General features: G+C 46.2%; 2 non-coding genes across 2 annotated transcripts; both read left to right on the top strand.

The window, feature by feature from the left end:
- The first annotated feature begins 10,993 nt into the window (after window positions 1-10,993).
- Window positions 10,994-12,805, top strand: LOC149195338 (18S ribosomal RNA). The gene has a single exon (XR_016255440.1). It is a non-coding gene; the product is annotated as an 18S ribosomal RNA (ribosomal RNA).
- A 2,665-nt stretch (window positions 12,806-15,470) lies between these two features.
- Window positions 15,471-15,624, top strand: LOC149195337 (5.8S ribosomal RNA). The gene has a single exon (XR_016255336.1). It is a non-coding gene; the product is annotated as a 5.8S ribosomal RNA (ribosomal RNA).
- The last annotated feature ends 190 nt before the right edge of the window (window positions 15,625-15,814 follow it).

Genomic DNA, 15,814 nt, shown 5'->3' with positions numbered 1-15,814 from the left:
TGTAATGTAAAGGAGGTTGCCCCCTCGAAGAGGCTGAATTCTAAGGCGTGGATCTCTCTTTTCTATCTTTTTGTGAGCTGGTTTCATAACAGTTTGCCTGAACGATGGCCTTGGGTCATTTGTAGGGTGACCGATTTTCATCTTCTCTCCATCCCCACTTGGTAGCACATGAGCAGTAATGTTGCCCATGCTCGTCCTGGGAGGCATATGTGGACAATTGCTCTCTAAGTTCTTGGAGCTGTAGGGGCTATTGTGGTTTGGCTCCTTGGCTCATCTTGGTCCCCTTGTGCCCCTCCAGATGATAACAGCGACAAGTTTTCTTTCTGTGTGAAAGGAAGGTTGGTAATCAAGTTGTGTTTTCAGGTTTGCCTAAGTGATGGCCTTGGGTCGTTTGTAGGGTGTCCGATTTTCATCATCTCTCCATCCCAAATAGGTAGTGCATGAACGTTAATGTTGGCCATGCTCGTCCCGGGAGGCATATGTGAACAATTCACCTTCGGCTCTCCAAGTTCTTGGAGCTGCATGGGTTGTTGTGGTGTGGCTCCTTGGCTCATCCTGGTCTCCCCCATGCCCCTCCAGAAGATACCGGTGACAGGTTTTCCTTCCGTGTGGAAGGTGGGTTGGTAATCGAGTTGCTTTGTCGGGTTTTCCCGAACGTTGGCCTTGGGTCATTTGTAGGGCGATCGATTTTTGTCTTCTCTCCATCCCCACTCGGTAGAACATAAGCGGTAATGTGGGCCATGATCATCCCCATCCTTCTTTCCCATCCTAACAGTAAGAATGTTGAAAGTTTTCTCCGCGCTCCTTTGAGCCTTCGTGGTTGCGGTCCCAGATGGAAGCCCCAAAACTCCGTCATGCCCATGTCGCTATCGTGCCCCTCGGCTGTTACGAATAGAGAATTTTGATTGATTTGGGTAGCCATTTGTGGCTCCATTGAAATTGGCTCCTTGTTATATTGTTCACCTCCTCCCTATTTGGTGCATAGGGTTTTTATTTTTGTGTGAAAGGTGGGTTGGCAATTGAGTTGGTTTTTCGGGTTTGCCTCAAGAATGGCCTTGGGTCATTTGTAGGGTGTCCGATTTTCATCTTCTCTCCATACCCACTCAGTAGTGCATGAGCAGTAATGTTGGCCATGCATGTGCCTGGAGGCATATGTGAAAAATTCCCCTTCTGCTCCATGTTTTGGGAGTTGTATGGGTTGTTGTGGTGTGGCTCCTTATGATGGCTAGCCTCTTCATTGTTCAGTTATTTATGGTTTAGGTGTCTTGCGCTTGTACTCTTTCCATGTTGGCATTGTTGGTTGAGATGCATACATTTAAGAGGGACGTAGAAGGGTTTTGGTTGTAAACCACCTACCCTCCCTCTTGCTTGTTTTGTCCGTCGAGCGATGTGAGGCGTTGTTCTCCTTATTGTAGAGTCAAGGGTTGGCATTCCTTTGAAAGTGCACATCGTTTGTGGTTGCATTGGCTTTGAGGTTTTGATAATGTTTTGGCCCATATGTTTGATCGAGGGGTCGGATTTTCCCTTGCATCTTGTGTGTGTGGCAGGATTTTGTGGTTGGAAATGTTAAATCACAACATTTATGGGCATTTGTTGTTTCGATTGTGTATGCGCTCGTGGTCCAATGGGGAGGAGGCTTTCTATGTCGATGGTGGGGGCTATCTGGAAGACGGATTTCGAGGTGGAATGCTTCGACCTCCCTCCTTTGCGTGGAGGGGGCTGTAGGGGAAAATTATTCATCGTCCGGTTGGTAAAGTTGTGGGAAATCTCCTAGGTTGCCTGTACGTGGGGTGCGGAGCTGCCTGATCCCTCCTCCTGTTCGGATACATGTTCTTGTATTGTGTAGCGACCCTCTTGATTTTCATTTATTTCCTTCCTTTGCCTTCACTTCGTGGTTGCCACAGGAGGTCAAGTGATTGAGGTCCACCTTTGCTGTTGTCGCGGGTCGACTCCTAGGTGGCCTCGGTGCGTGGCGTGGAGGGTCGGGGGGCATTTCTAAGAGAGGTTGTGGGCTCGATTGGTCTTGTTTTATTTCCTTCCATTTCCTCTCTACATTGAGGCTGCCGCAGGTGATCATGCGATCGAGGTCCATCATTGTTGTTGTCCGGTGGACTCCTAGGTGGCCTCTCTATGGGGAGGGTTGGTGGGCACTTGTTGTTTCAATTGTGTATGCGCTCGTGGTCCAATGGGGAGGAGGCTTGCTACTATAGTCATCGATGGTGGGGGCTATTTGGAAGAAGGATTTCGAGGTGGAATGCTTCGACCTCCCTCGTTTATGTGGAGGTGGCCGTAGGGAAAAATTATTCATCGTCCAGTCGGTAAAGATGTGGGAAATCTCCTAGGTTGCCTTTACGTAGGGTGCATGGGGTGCGGAGCTGCCTGATCCCTCCTCCTGTTCAGATATGTGTTCTTGTATTGTGTAGCGACCCTCTTGATTTGCATTTATTTCCTTCCTTTGCCTTCGCATCATGTTTGCCACAAGCGGTCAAGTGATCGAGGTCCACCATTGCTGCTGTCGCGTGTGGACTCCTAGGTGGCCTCGGTGCATGGCGTGGAGGGTTGGGGGGCATTTCTAAGAGAGGTTGTGGGCTCGGTTGGTCTTGTTTTATTTCCTTCCTTTTCCTCTCTACATTGAGGCTGCCGCAGGTGATCATGCGATCGAGGTCCATCGTTGCTGCTATCCGGGTGGACTCCTAGGTGGCCTCTCTACGGGGAGGGTTGGGGGGCACTTGTTGTCTCAATTGTGTATGCGCTCGTGGTCCAATGGGGAGGAGCCTTGCTACTATAGTCATCGATGGTGGGGGCTATCTGGAAGAAGGATTTCGAGGTGGAACGCTTCGACCTCCCTCCTTTGCGTGGAGGTGGCCGTAGGGGAAAATTATTCATTGTCCGGTCGGTAAAGCTGTGGGAAATCTTCTAGGTTTCCTGTACGTAGGGTGCGTGTGGTGCAGAGCTGCCCGATCCCTCCTCCTATTTGGATATGTGTTCTTGTATTATGTAGCGACCCTCTTGATTTGCATTTATTTCCTTCCTTTGCCTTCGCATCGTGGTTGCCACAGGCGGTCAAGTGATCGAGGTCCACCGTTGCTGCTATTGCGGGTGGACTCCTAGGTGGCCTCGGTGCGTGGCATGGAGGGTCGGGGGGCATTTCTAAGAGAGGTTGTGGGCTCGATTGGTCTTATTTTATTTCCTTCCATTTCCTCTCTGCATTGAGGCTATCGCAGGCGATCATGCGATCGAGGTCCATCATTACTGCTGTCTGGGTGGACTCCTAGTTGGCCCCTGTGCGGGGAGGGGAGGGGTGGGTTGGGGGGCTTTTCTAAGGGAGGTTGCAGGCTTAGTTTGTCTTGTATGATTTCCTTCCCTTGTGTTGGTCAGGTAAATCCCCTCTGCGGACAGAGGCGATCCCACTAGCCTATAACAGAACTAGCCACAATCAAACCACGCTGCTACGCAAGTTCCTAGTTATGCATCAAAGGTGAATCAAGAAGACTAACCTGGAGTCCAACACTATGATTGAAGCAGAGTTGATATCCCCGCTCCCTTGCTCCAACAGATCACAAACGAACACCTGCACATGCAAAGGAAGAGACAGATACCAACATAAAAACTACCAAGGCACAACTATATTTCAGTCAGAAAGGAAATAAATCAACACATCACCATGATAGATAATGAGATTGGAACTATAATAGCAGTCGCTCATCAATTAATAAACAGGAAAAGTTACAACCATTGTTCTGACGTTGACCCTTCTCCTGGCTGGGCGAGTAACTATATGTGTCTTGCAATGCATCTCCTCTCCGGCAACATAACCTCTCTAGCACTCACTAGCATTCCTCCAAGAACTCAAGAACTCAGCATCTAACACTCCATGACCAATAATCATCACTACTATCACTCAATCACTAAATCACTAGCACTAGCCTGTCCAATGCATAATGACAAGTTTATATAGATGAAGAAGGGAGGAGGATACGATGAACTAGGACACCTTTCGCAGATTAGCATTATCCTCAAAAGCCATAAAGATGGATAAAGCTCGACAAAAGACTAATTTTTTATCCTCAGAAAAGCTCCATGTAATGAAGGAAACAACAGTCGGACGTGCGTTAAGGCAAAAAGCACGACTAAATTTGGTTGGCGCGATTGTTGCTCTAAGACAGAGCGCCAATGGTCGCGCCCTCTTTTGAGGATCTCCACCATTGGCGCGGGTAGAATACTGTGGACTTGCGCCAATGGAAAAAGATCACTTTTCAGGGATACTCTGCAGAAGATGTCTTCAGGGAACATGGAGTACATACTCAGGGGAACATAATGCAAGTGTTTTTAGACTTTGTCACTTCTTATAACTCCGGGATGGGTCCTCCAAGGTACAACAAGAAGAGTAACAGGGATGGTGAAAAATTACTGTGTAACAGATGCCCCCTAAAGCATGAAGTCCGAGAGGTGGAGAGGGGTGAAATGCTTTACAAGAACACACATAAGAACACATAAGAGCACATATAGTTATTGCCGCCGAGGAGCTGTATTAAGAGACATGACTGATAGTTCAATTACATGATGTACGTGGTATGGTCGTAGCCATCCATAAGAGAGTACATAAATAATCTGGATCCATAGTATGGACGCAGCCATCTGGTTAGGATCAATGAACTGACTCAGGTATGGTCGTAGCCATCCAGTGAATGAGTCAAGTATCAAGAATCACACCTGGATTACAACAGACACAATCCAGGGTCTTGCGCTCCATCTCGACCCGAACAAGAGTACAAGTCCAAGCATGTGAATATATGAGCTGAAGTCGAACATGCATGAACATCGTCTGATTACCAGTCAATAATGGAAACTGTTAACAAACGCGAGAGGTACCACCAATAATGACAATGGCCCTCAAGGTACTATAGGTACAATATACAGCGTGTGAATCAATGGTCTGAGGTCAAACACCCGTAGAATCATTTGATCGGAGGCCAATGATGAAAAACCTCACGTCGAACACGAAGAACCTGCCATTGAGGCATGCAGGCTCCAAGGCACCGGAAAGGAGTCTCTAGATCAATTCCCTGGATAATGAGTTGAAGTCGACAGGGAGTGACCTTGATCGAAGGTGGGCCATAATGTTTCCCACATCATCGACACAAGACAAAGAGATGAAGTTGTGAATCAATATTGTGCGAACTATCAGAGGGAGGTTGTTTTGCAGAGGTCAACTTCTCTTGAACATATCAGCGGCACATTAACGGAATTGGCAGTATTTGACATCAATGTATCAAAGGTCATGATGACGAGGCAATGAGTGAATGAGAGGTCAAATAGGGTACCCAAGTCCATGGAAGCAAGTGAAAGATATGAGATGAAATATCCCCACCCCGGACACGAAAGCAAAAAGTGCCATGTTCAAGAGCGACATACTGCCGTTACGGTAATAATTATGGTTCAAAAATTTTCTTTTCCCCCCGCCATTTCTGGCGAGTACCCCAGTTATTTTTAACAAGCTTGATGGGGATAGAATATGCTTGTGTTGTGACAAAATCCGATGTCATTAAGTTTTAACGAGTCTGACAAAGGAAGAACTCGGTGTCTTTTCATGTTTAGAGAGTTTGAAAAGACAGCAAAAAAGGAAACTCTAGGGATGTCCTTTTTCGTAAAGTTGTGTCTCTCGGGCCCGAAAAAGTATAAAATAATACCCGAAAGAACCGCCCGATCATTACGATCGAGGAGTACTTTTCATGATTAGTGACTTCGACCTGAAAAAGTAAAAAAGCGGTCAAAACCACGTCATTTCGTAACCACTAACGAGTTTGAAACGACAAAAACCCAGTAATCTTTTTATGTTTTAACGGTCGACAAAAAGAACTTAAAACGACTGCCCCTTATCACCATTTAACGAGTCAAGAGGAGTGACTCGGCAATCTTTTCCTCTTTAAATGGTCAGAAAAGAGCTGAAAGCGGACCTTGAAGTAACCTTTTTCGTGTTTTACCGAGCTTGAAAACCGAAAAAAGGAGCTCGTTAAGTTGCCTGAGTGGCACTAATCCCTGTCAACATACAAAAACAGCATAAAATCCTACTTTGACATAAAAATATTCACAAAAACATGATTTAATGTGTTTTTTAAGCCAAAAGAAGTTATAAATAGTGAAATAGTAAAAAATAAAATTACTTTTCACTTTTTACCTTGTAAGTTTATCGTTGGAGGGTTTTTGGTGCAAACTTCAACTGCTGATTGCGACCAATCCAGGAGACCATTCGAGCCGCCGTTTGAAACAGGTAAGAGGCCTCATCTTTAGCTCCATTTCTATTCAATTTATTTAGTTTTTCTTCGACTGAATGATATTCTGCAAGGAGGATTGCAAAAATTAGGGTTGCGCCCATTGGCGCGAGTTTTCCTCACGAGACCGCGCCAATGGGCAATTTTCTCTAAAGGAGACGCGCCATTGGCGCGACTGTTTTGAAAACAGTCCCGCCAATCGCGCAAACCAATTTTCACATAATTTTGACCGTTGAACCTGCAATTTTCTTTGATTTTTGGTTTCACCATTGATCTCATGATGTCATTTTGGTGTTTTGGTTGCAGGAATTGGTCAAAATGGCTATAGAATGGAGAGAAAGGGAACATGAGGCCATAGATGCTTTGGCATTGGAAGATGATGCATGCATGGATGCTTTGCGAGATTGTGGCTTGAAAAAATTCTTCCTTACCTCATATCTACGTGCACAGCCAGAGTTACTAAGGTTTATTGTGGATGCCTGGGATATTGAGGATCAGGTGTTCCGCCTAAAAGACCAGACATTGGAGTTGGATGTCTCTGATGTCTATTTTATTACTGGACAGTAGGTTGACCGAGTGGTTGAGTAACTTGTCCAGACATTGGACTATACTGGACATTGGATTGGTTTGGGTTAATAGTTTGTTGACCACTTTGTCCAGCGGGATAGCCTTGCTGGATACCAGGTTGGACTTGTTGAAAAGACGACTGGCCTGAGTTACCAGAAGGTTGCATATAAGAAGAGGGAAAAGGAGCAACAGTAACGAAAGGGTTTCCATGAATGGATTTTCCTGGTTGGTCTTGAGGGGGTTGTATTGGAGATTGCGCAGATAAAACTTGACCACCATGGAAAGAGGTGGAGGTCCAATCAATTGACAATGGGACCGATACCTCAACAACTGGTTGAGATGACAAATATGGATCATATGGCTCCTGCATTGGGACATTTTTCATGGGGTCAAAGACTCCAAACAAACAAGTTGAGGGACGACTAGAAATAGAAGTCAAGGGGGCTGCACATACCGTTGGAGCGGTTGTGACGGAGGTAACAGATAGACTGCGACTTGGTGGAGTAAAAGGCTCCGTAGTAGGAAAAGTGTGTGATGACCAAATGGGACCTATGAACGGAGTTCCAGAAGGCGTAGCATCTCTCAAAGCTTTATAGCCCAGTGGTAAATTTGTAGTAGTAGGCGTACTACTAACATATATAGGGTCCGTTGAGGTGGGAATTTCACCGCTCGTTGCAACGGACTCATCGGTCGTTGTAGGAGACAAATCATCCATGTCGGATGAAACTGGTGGGACTGACCCACGAGGAGAAGGATGGTCCCAAAAAGGGATACCGTCCTCAAAAGGTTCCCACGTAGGGTTCCAATGAAACTGGTAAGTCTCGTCACCTGGGGCACGAGAACTAAGTGGTTGTATACTTAGAACCACAGGAAGACTCACCACCGGTGTTTCGGTAGAAGACGAAACTGGTAATTTTGCCAAGATGAAACTTGAGAAGTTTATCGAGATAACTCCTACTTCGGACTGACACAAACGAAAGCTAATTGGGTAGATGTTATCGTGGCCAATAATTTTTGAGACACTGAACTTAACCTTTTCATTTTTTAAGAGTCGAGAAAAGGATAAAAGATGACTCTAGTCTCCTTCGAATATTTAATGAGCACGAAGTGACAAGACGCTCACAGGCACCTTTTCGTTTAGGGAGTCTGAAAAGGATCAAAAGTGACTGCTCTGGAATTCTAGGTAGAGGGTGTGCCAAACTTTTCACAAAACCACAAAATACTTTTTAGGGTACGGGTGGTCGATCTTCGTGAATGTTGTGTTCACTGCATTGCGAATCGTAGGGCGGCTGACATGGCTTCCTATGGATAAAGGCTTTATTCCTATAGGGGTCTCCCAATATATACTCGACGGTACGTGGGAGCACAGTCCGTATTGGCAGTTATCGTTTCACCGTGGAGGAATCACCCAACCACTCGACGATAAACTACCAGGTTTAAAGACGCCGGAACACGTCTCTAACCTAGACCTCTAGAGTGTTTGCGTTATGTTCCAATGCGTTTTTATGTTCATTGAGTTCATTTTAAAGTTTATCTTTGATTATGTTTCAGTTTTTTGGTCCTACCGTATGTGATATCTCAAAAACTTCTTACATGCAAACTATATGCCAAAATTAAATCATTTGATTCGATGAATTCTATCTACAGGAGGGTTGAGATCTTTTTCACAAACGAAACGATCACTTCAACAAACAACAAAGATCCTAATGCAGCTAATAACAAGAAACGAAATTTTGTATTTTTCTTTTTAATAGCAACAAATAACAATAAATGCTAACTACTATGATGCAAGAGATTTTTTTGTTTTTCTTTCCTTTAAGATGGCATGATGCATGTAAACAAATTCTAAGAGATACACACAATCCAAGTTCAGTCAATGAAGTAGAACCAATTCTGAAACACTAAAATGAACCATGCAAGCAAGGAAAAACACAAAGACTAGTGAACTCCAACGAGGCTAGAAGTGAAGTATTCAGAGTATAGAAGATCAAGCTTTAACAAAGCACTGGATAGGTGTAGAACACAACCAACAAGTTGACTGGATAATCAAGAGATCGAAACTTCCCACAGAAGGCTAGACATGCAAAGTCACTAGATATCCTAGGGCTGAGATGAAAATCAATAGAAATGAGCAAACAGCTGAGGGATACAGGCTAAGACCAGTCAAGCAGAGGTTCAACACAGTTCCAGAGGCTGAAAGAGATATATAAAGAGACTGAATGAGCTTTCCACCCACACACAGGCAAAATTTACAGAGCTGGCGCGACTGTCAGCCTGCAACTTGCGCTACCACAGGATTGGCGCGAGTTTCTTTTGAGCAACATGCACCAATTGGCGCGACTGTCAGAGAAATAACTGCGCCAATTAAGCTTGCCAACTAGAAACATAAATGATACGACCTCAGGTCGGGTTGACAGTGCTCAGATGGGTCAAACAGTAAAGAATAAACTCAAAACTGACTCAGGAAGCTCATTCACTCAAGCAAGCAGAAGAAAATTAACATGCAAGACAAAAATCAAATAGTTACTCCCCAGTGGAGTCGCCAATTTGTTGGTCAGGTAAATCCCCTCTGCGGACAGAGGCGATCCCACTAGCCTATAACAGAACTAGCCACAATCAAACCACGCTGCTACGCAAGTTCCTAGTTATGCATCAAAGGTGAATCAAGAAGACTAACCTGGAGTCCAACGCTATGATTGAAGCAGAGTTGATATCCCCGCTCCCTTGCTCCAACAGATCACAAATGAACACCTTCACATGCAAAGGAAGATACAGATACCAACATAAAAACTACCAAGGCACAACTATATTTCAGTCAGAAAGGAAATAAATCAACACATCACCATGATAGATAATGAGATTGGAACTATAATAGCAGTCGCTCATCAATTAATAAACAGGAAAAGTTACAACCATTATTCTGACGTTGACCCTTCTCCTGGCTGGGCGAGTAACTATATGTGTCTTGCAATGCATCTCCTCTCCGGCAGCATAACCTCTCTAGCACTCACTAGCATTCATCCAAGAACTCAAGAACTTAGCATCTAACACTCCATGACCAATAATCATCACTACTATCACTCAATCACTAAATCACTAGCACTAGCCTGTCCAATGCATAATGACAAGCTTATATAGATGAAGAAGGGAGGAGGATACGATGAACCGGGACACCTTTCGCAGATTAGCATTATCCTCAAAATCCATAAAGATGGATAAAGCTCGACAAAAGACTGATTTTTTATCCTCAGAAAAGCTCCATGTAATGAAGGAAACAACAGTCGGACGTGCGTTAAGGCAAAACGCACGACTAAATTTGGTTGGCACGACTGTTGCTCTAAGACAGAGCGCCAATGGTCGCGCCCTCTTTTGAGGATCTCCACCATTGGCGCGGGTAGAATACTGTGGACTTGCGCCAATGGAAAAAGATCACTTTTCAGGGATAATCTGCAGAAGATGTCTTCAGGGAACATGGAGTACATACTCAGGGGAACATAATGCAAGTGTTTTTAGACTTTATCACTTCTTATAACTCCCGGGATGGGTACTCCAAGGTACGACAAGAAGAGTAACAGCGATGGTGACAAATTACTGTGTAACACCTTGCCTTTGTGTCAAGGCTGCCGCAACCGATCATCCGATCGAGGTACATTATTGCTGCTGTCCAGGTGGACTCCTAGGTGGCATCACTGCGGGGCGGGGAGGTTTGTATTGCCTCTCTATGATATGTTTTTTGTGGTCGATCGTCCTCTTTTTATTTCCTTCCTTTGCCTTCACATCGTGGTTGCCACAGGCGGTCAAGTGATCTAGGTCCACCGTTGCTGCTGTCGCAGGTGGACTCCTAGGTGGCCTCGGTGCGGGGCGTGGAGGCCTCTGGAGGCATTTCTAAGGGAGTGGGTGGGTGATTGCTCATTTTCTTGTTGGTTGGGCCGTGGCTGCAAACTCCAAGGTGGCCTTGGTGCGCTGTGGCTTGGCAGTTCTTCCCATTTGTTTTCCATGTCCTTGGCATGTTGCGTGTGCTTCCTTCTTGGGATGCAAGAGGTGCAAGGCATAAAAGTTTTACATGATATTTTGACATCTCTTTGACTTGATGGCTGTTCAGGTTGGCTCTCAGTAAGAGAGTGCCCAGAATGCCCTTTGAAGTGGGAGGGTACTACCTGGTTGATCCTGTCAGTAGTCATATGCTTGTCTCAAAGATTAAGCCATGCATGTCTAAGTATGAACTAATTCAGACTGTGAAACTGTAGATGGCTCATTAAGTCAGTTATAGTTTTTTTTATGGTACCATACTACTCAAATAACCGTAGTAATTCTAGAGCTAATACATGCACCAAGTCCCAACTCTTTGGAAGGGATGCATTTTTTAGATAAAAGGTCGGCGTGGGCTTGCCCGCTTCTCCAGTGAATCATGATAACTCGACGGATCGTACAACCCTTGTGCTGGGGATGCTTCATTTAAATTTATACCCTATCAACTTTCAATGGTAGAATAGAGGCCTACCATGGTGGTGACGAGTGATGGAGAATTAGGGTTCGATTCCAGAGAGGGAGCCTGAGAAACGGCTACCACATCCAAGGAAGGCAACAGACGTGCAAATTACCCAATCCTAACATGGGGAGGTAGTGACAATAAATAACAATACTGGGCTCATCGAGTCCGGTAATTGGAATGAGTACAATCTAAATACCTTAACGAGGATCCATTGGAGGGCAAGTCTGGTGCCAGAAGCCGCAGTAATTCCAGCTCCAATAGCGTATATTTAAGTTGTTGCAGTTAAAAAGCTCGTAGTTGGATCTTGGGTCATAAAGGTCAATCTGCCTACTCGGTGTGCACCTGCCCTTCCGTCCCTTTTGTCGGCGGCATTCTCCTGGCCTTAATTGGCTGGGTTGCGGTTCCGGCACTGTTACTTTGAAAAAATTAGAGTGCTCAAAGCAAGCTTATGCTCTAAATACATTATCATGGAATAACATGATAGGAGTCTAGTCCTATTGTGCTGGCCTTCGGGGCCGGAGTAATGATTAATAGGGACTGTCGGGGGCATTCGTATTTCATTGTTAGAGGTGAAATTCTTGGATTTATGAAAGACGGACCACTGTGAAAGCATTTACCAAGGATGTTTTCATTAATCAAGAATGAAAGTTGGGGGCTCGAAGACGATCAGATACCATCCTAGTCTCAACCATAAATGATGCCGACCAAGGATTGGTGGATGTTTCTCTAAGGACTCCACCAGCACCTTCTGAGAAATCAGAGTGTTTGGGTTCTAGGGGGGTATGGTCGCAAGGCTGAAACTTAAAGGAATTGATGGAAGGGCACCACCAAGAGTGGAGCCTGCGGCTTAATTTGACTCAACACGAGGAAACTTACCAGGTCGAGACATAGTAAGGATTGACAGATTGAGAGCTCTTTCTTGATTCTATGGGTGGTGTTGCATGGTCGTTCTTAGTTGGTGGAGCGATTTGTCTGGTTAATTCTGATAACGAACAAGACCTCAGCCTGCTAACTAGCTACGTGCAGGTTCCCCTTCGCGACCAGCTTCTTAGAGGGACTATGGCCATTTAGGCCATGGAAGTTTGAGGCAATAACAGGTCTGTGATGCCCTTAGATGTTCTGGGCCACACGCTTGCTACACTGAAGCAGCCAACGAGCTTTTAATCCTGGTTCAAGAGGATCGAGAAATATTCTCAAATTGCATCATGATGGGGATAGACCATTGCAATTATTGATCTTCAACGAGGAATTCCTAGTAAGCGCGTGTCATCAACTCGTGTTAACTATGTCCCTGCCCTTTGTACACACCGCCCGTTGCTCCTACCAATTGAATGATCCGGTGAAGTGTTTGGATTACGTCGACGATGGCGGTTCGCCACCGCTGACTTCGTGAGAAGTTCATTGAACCTTATCATTTAGAGGAAGGAGAAGTCGTAACAAGGTTACCGTAGGTGAACCTGCGGTAGGATCATTGATAGCAGGGGTTTTCTTTTTTGGTTCGGGTTGGTTGGGCGTCAATTGCAATGTGGGACTTTGTGGTGCATCTCTAGGGAGCGGGTTTGGTGTTTGGTAGGAACATTGTTGGTTGCTTGTATCGAGGTAACACTTGTTTTTTCATGTGTGCTTGCAAGCCATGCTTGTGCTTGTCCCAACCATCCTTTGTTTTTCTTCCCTCCAATGTGTTTCTATAGGGGGTTCGGAAGCTTGTTTCTTGAGAGCCCTTCCAACGATCTGTTTGGCCGGGCATGGTTGTTGTAGAGTTGAGGTGCTTGGTAAATATGATGGATAAATTCAGACTCATTCATAGTGGTGGTGCTTGGTCTTTTATTCATTGGAAGGCATGGGCCAAGGGTGCAAGCTTCCATAGTTGGTTCTCTCGAAAAGGCGGCGGCGGCTGATTTGTTGCTTGGGTGAGCTTTTTCACTAGTGGTTGGGTCAAGGGAGTGGTTGCACGCGTGCCTGGTAGCTCAAACCTTCCGTGAGGGGAGATTTTCGGGGTGCGGTCAGTATAGGATGGATGAAGAACGGTTCAACCCATTGGGCTGGCCACCCTAGTCCCTCCCAACCATTCCTTGACATGCCCTCGCGGAAGGGTTGGGTGTCTAGGTAATGAAAAACCCATCCCTCAGTCTGAGCTCCATCGAGATCGCAATTTTCCCTGCTGACGAGCATGAGGGTGGCAATCTTATCTCATGCCTTTGCCATCGAGGTAATTCCTCGTCCTCTTGTGAGCCATTCCCCTTCTGAGGGAAAAATAAGTAGCAGGTTGTGTCTTTGTTCCTCCCTCTAGATTGTGGGTTTTTTGTGGGACTTGGTCATTTCTTCATTTCGTGGTGTGCGCTTTGCGAACGTCCCTCTCTCTAGTGGCCTTGCACCATCGATGTATTTGTGGCCTGTGGCTTTCTCCAGCGTTGAGTGTCGGCCCATGACAACTCCTCTTTGGAGTTTGATTCTTTGACCACCGTTGAATCTCTCGCTAGAAAAGTTGTTGGGTGTTTTGTACACGGAGGGGTGCAATAGCGGGGTGGGTTTGTGTTATGGACAGCAGTCTATTTGTCGTTTGAAACCTTGTGCCACTGGGTTGTGGGGCTATTTGCCTCTCAGTGACGTGCTCCAAACACTGGTCTCATCATGGCCCTCGTCTTTTCTATTGGTCAATTTTGGGTTGTGATTTATTTGCTTGATTGTTTGCTATGTTGTAAAGCTGGAAAGGGTGTTGCGTTGAATGCATGTGGGAGGGTGTGAAGAGGTGGGGCGTTTTTTTTATTGGGTGCCTTGTTTGATTTCCTTTTGGTTAGCAGACATCTTCTCGGTGTGTTGCTGAGCTTCTATCTTTTCTTGGGATCTTTGTTTCTTTGGTGTTGTTTTCTTCCCTTCTTCCTTTTACCCCTAGCCTTACGGAGGAGTGTTGGGATTGTTATGGATTGGTGTTCGGGAAGGACGAAAAGTAGCGCAAGTTCACAGGGTGGCCACCCTAGTCCTTCTCAATCGTCGTCCCCTGTAGTTCCCCCATTTTTCGAAGGTGCAGGGTTTGGGAAGCTTGTTCTCTGTTTGAGCCTCCCCTTGTGAGCTGGTAGCAACGTTTGACATCTCTTTCTTTCCTCTTTTTTTCTTCCCTTCTTGCTTTTGGCCCCTTAGCTTTACGGAGAAAAGGTGGGATTGTTGTGGATTGGTGTTCAGGAAGGACGAAAAGTAGTGCGAGTTCCGAGGGTGGCCACCATAGTCCTTCTTGATTGCTGTCCCCTACAGTTTCCCCCCTTTTTGCAAAGGCACGGGGGTGGGGAAGCTTGTTCTCTGTTTGAGCCTCCCCCTGTGAGCTAGTGGATGCGTTTGATGTCTCTCTTTCTTTCATGTTGTTTTCTTCCCTTCTTCCTTTCGGCCCCTATCTTTACGGAGAAAAGGTGGGATTGTTGTGGATTGGTGTTTGGGAAGGACAAAAAGCAGTGCGAGTTCCCAGGGTGGCCACCCTAGTCCTTCTCGATCTCCGTCCCCTGTAGTTCCCCCCTTTTTGCGAAGGCACGGGGTTGGGGAAGCTTGTTCTCTGTTTGAAGCCTCCCCTTGTGAGCCAGTAGCCACGGTTGATATATCCCTTTCTCTCTTGTTGTTTTCTTCCCTTCTTCCTCGTGGCCCCTAGCGTTACGGAGAAAAGGTGAGATTGTTGTGGATTGGTGTTCCGGAAGGACGAAACGTAGTGCGAGCTCCCGAGGTGGCCACCCTTATCCTTCTAGATCATCGTCCCCTTCAATTCCCCCCTTTTTCCACAGGCATGGGGCTTGGGAGGCTAGTACTTTGTTTGTGCTTTGTTTTCTACCCTTTTCTTCCTTTCGGTCCCTAGCTCTACGGAGAAAAGGGGGAATTGTTGTGGGCTGTGTCGGGGAAGGGCTAAAAGCAGTGCGAGCTCCCAGGGTGGCCACCCTAGTCCTTCTCAGTTGCTGTTCCACACATTTCCCCCCTTTTTGTGAGGGCGTGGGGCTGGGGGAGATTGTCCTCTATTCGAGCCTCCCCCCGTGAGGGGGTTAGACACCTTTGTTTCTCTTTCTCTCATGCGTTTTCCCTCCTTTTGCCCCTTGGCCTTACATTTGTTGTGGGGGGTGCCCCTATTCAGTTTTGTGGCCGATTTTTCGGTAATACATGGAAATGACACTCGGCAACAGATATCTCGGCTCTTCTTACGATGAAGAACGTAGCGAAATGCGATACTTAGTCTGAATTTCATAATCCCGTGAATCATCGAGTTTTTGAATGGAATTTGTGCCCGAGGCCTCGGTTGAGGGCACGTATGTCTTGGCGTCGCATCCCATTCAAACGCGCTCCCTGCAATATGCTAGGGAGAAGCAGAGCTAGTCGTCCGTGCCCCATGCGGTGCGGTTGGCTGAAATACCTCACGCGATGTTTCGTGGCATGCGTCGGTGAGTGGTGATCTTGTCCCCTTGGATGGGCATTCGGCGTTAGCCGATGCGGGCTTTGTGTGGCATCGCTCGAA

Source organism: Pinus tabuliformis, chromosome 2_2 (genome assembly GCF_031772625.1).
Source record: "Pinus tabuliformis cultivar Carrire ecotype Pingquan chromosome 2_2, CPIR1, whole genome shotgun sequence".
In the NCBI taxonomy this organism is placed as follows: domain Eukaryota; kingdom Viridiplantae; phylum Streptophyta; class Pinopsida; order Pinales; family Pinaceae; genus Pinus; species Pinus tabuliformis.
The sequence above is the reverse complement of the archived record's forward strand: the minus strand, read 5'-3'. Positions and strand labels throughout refer to the sequence as shown.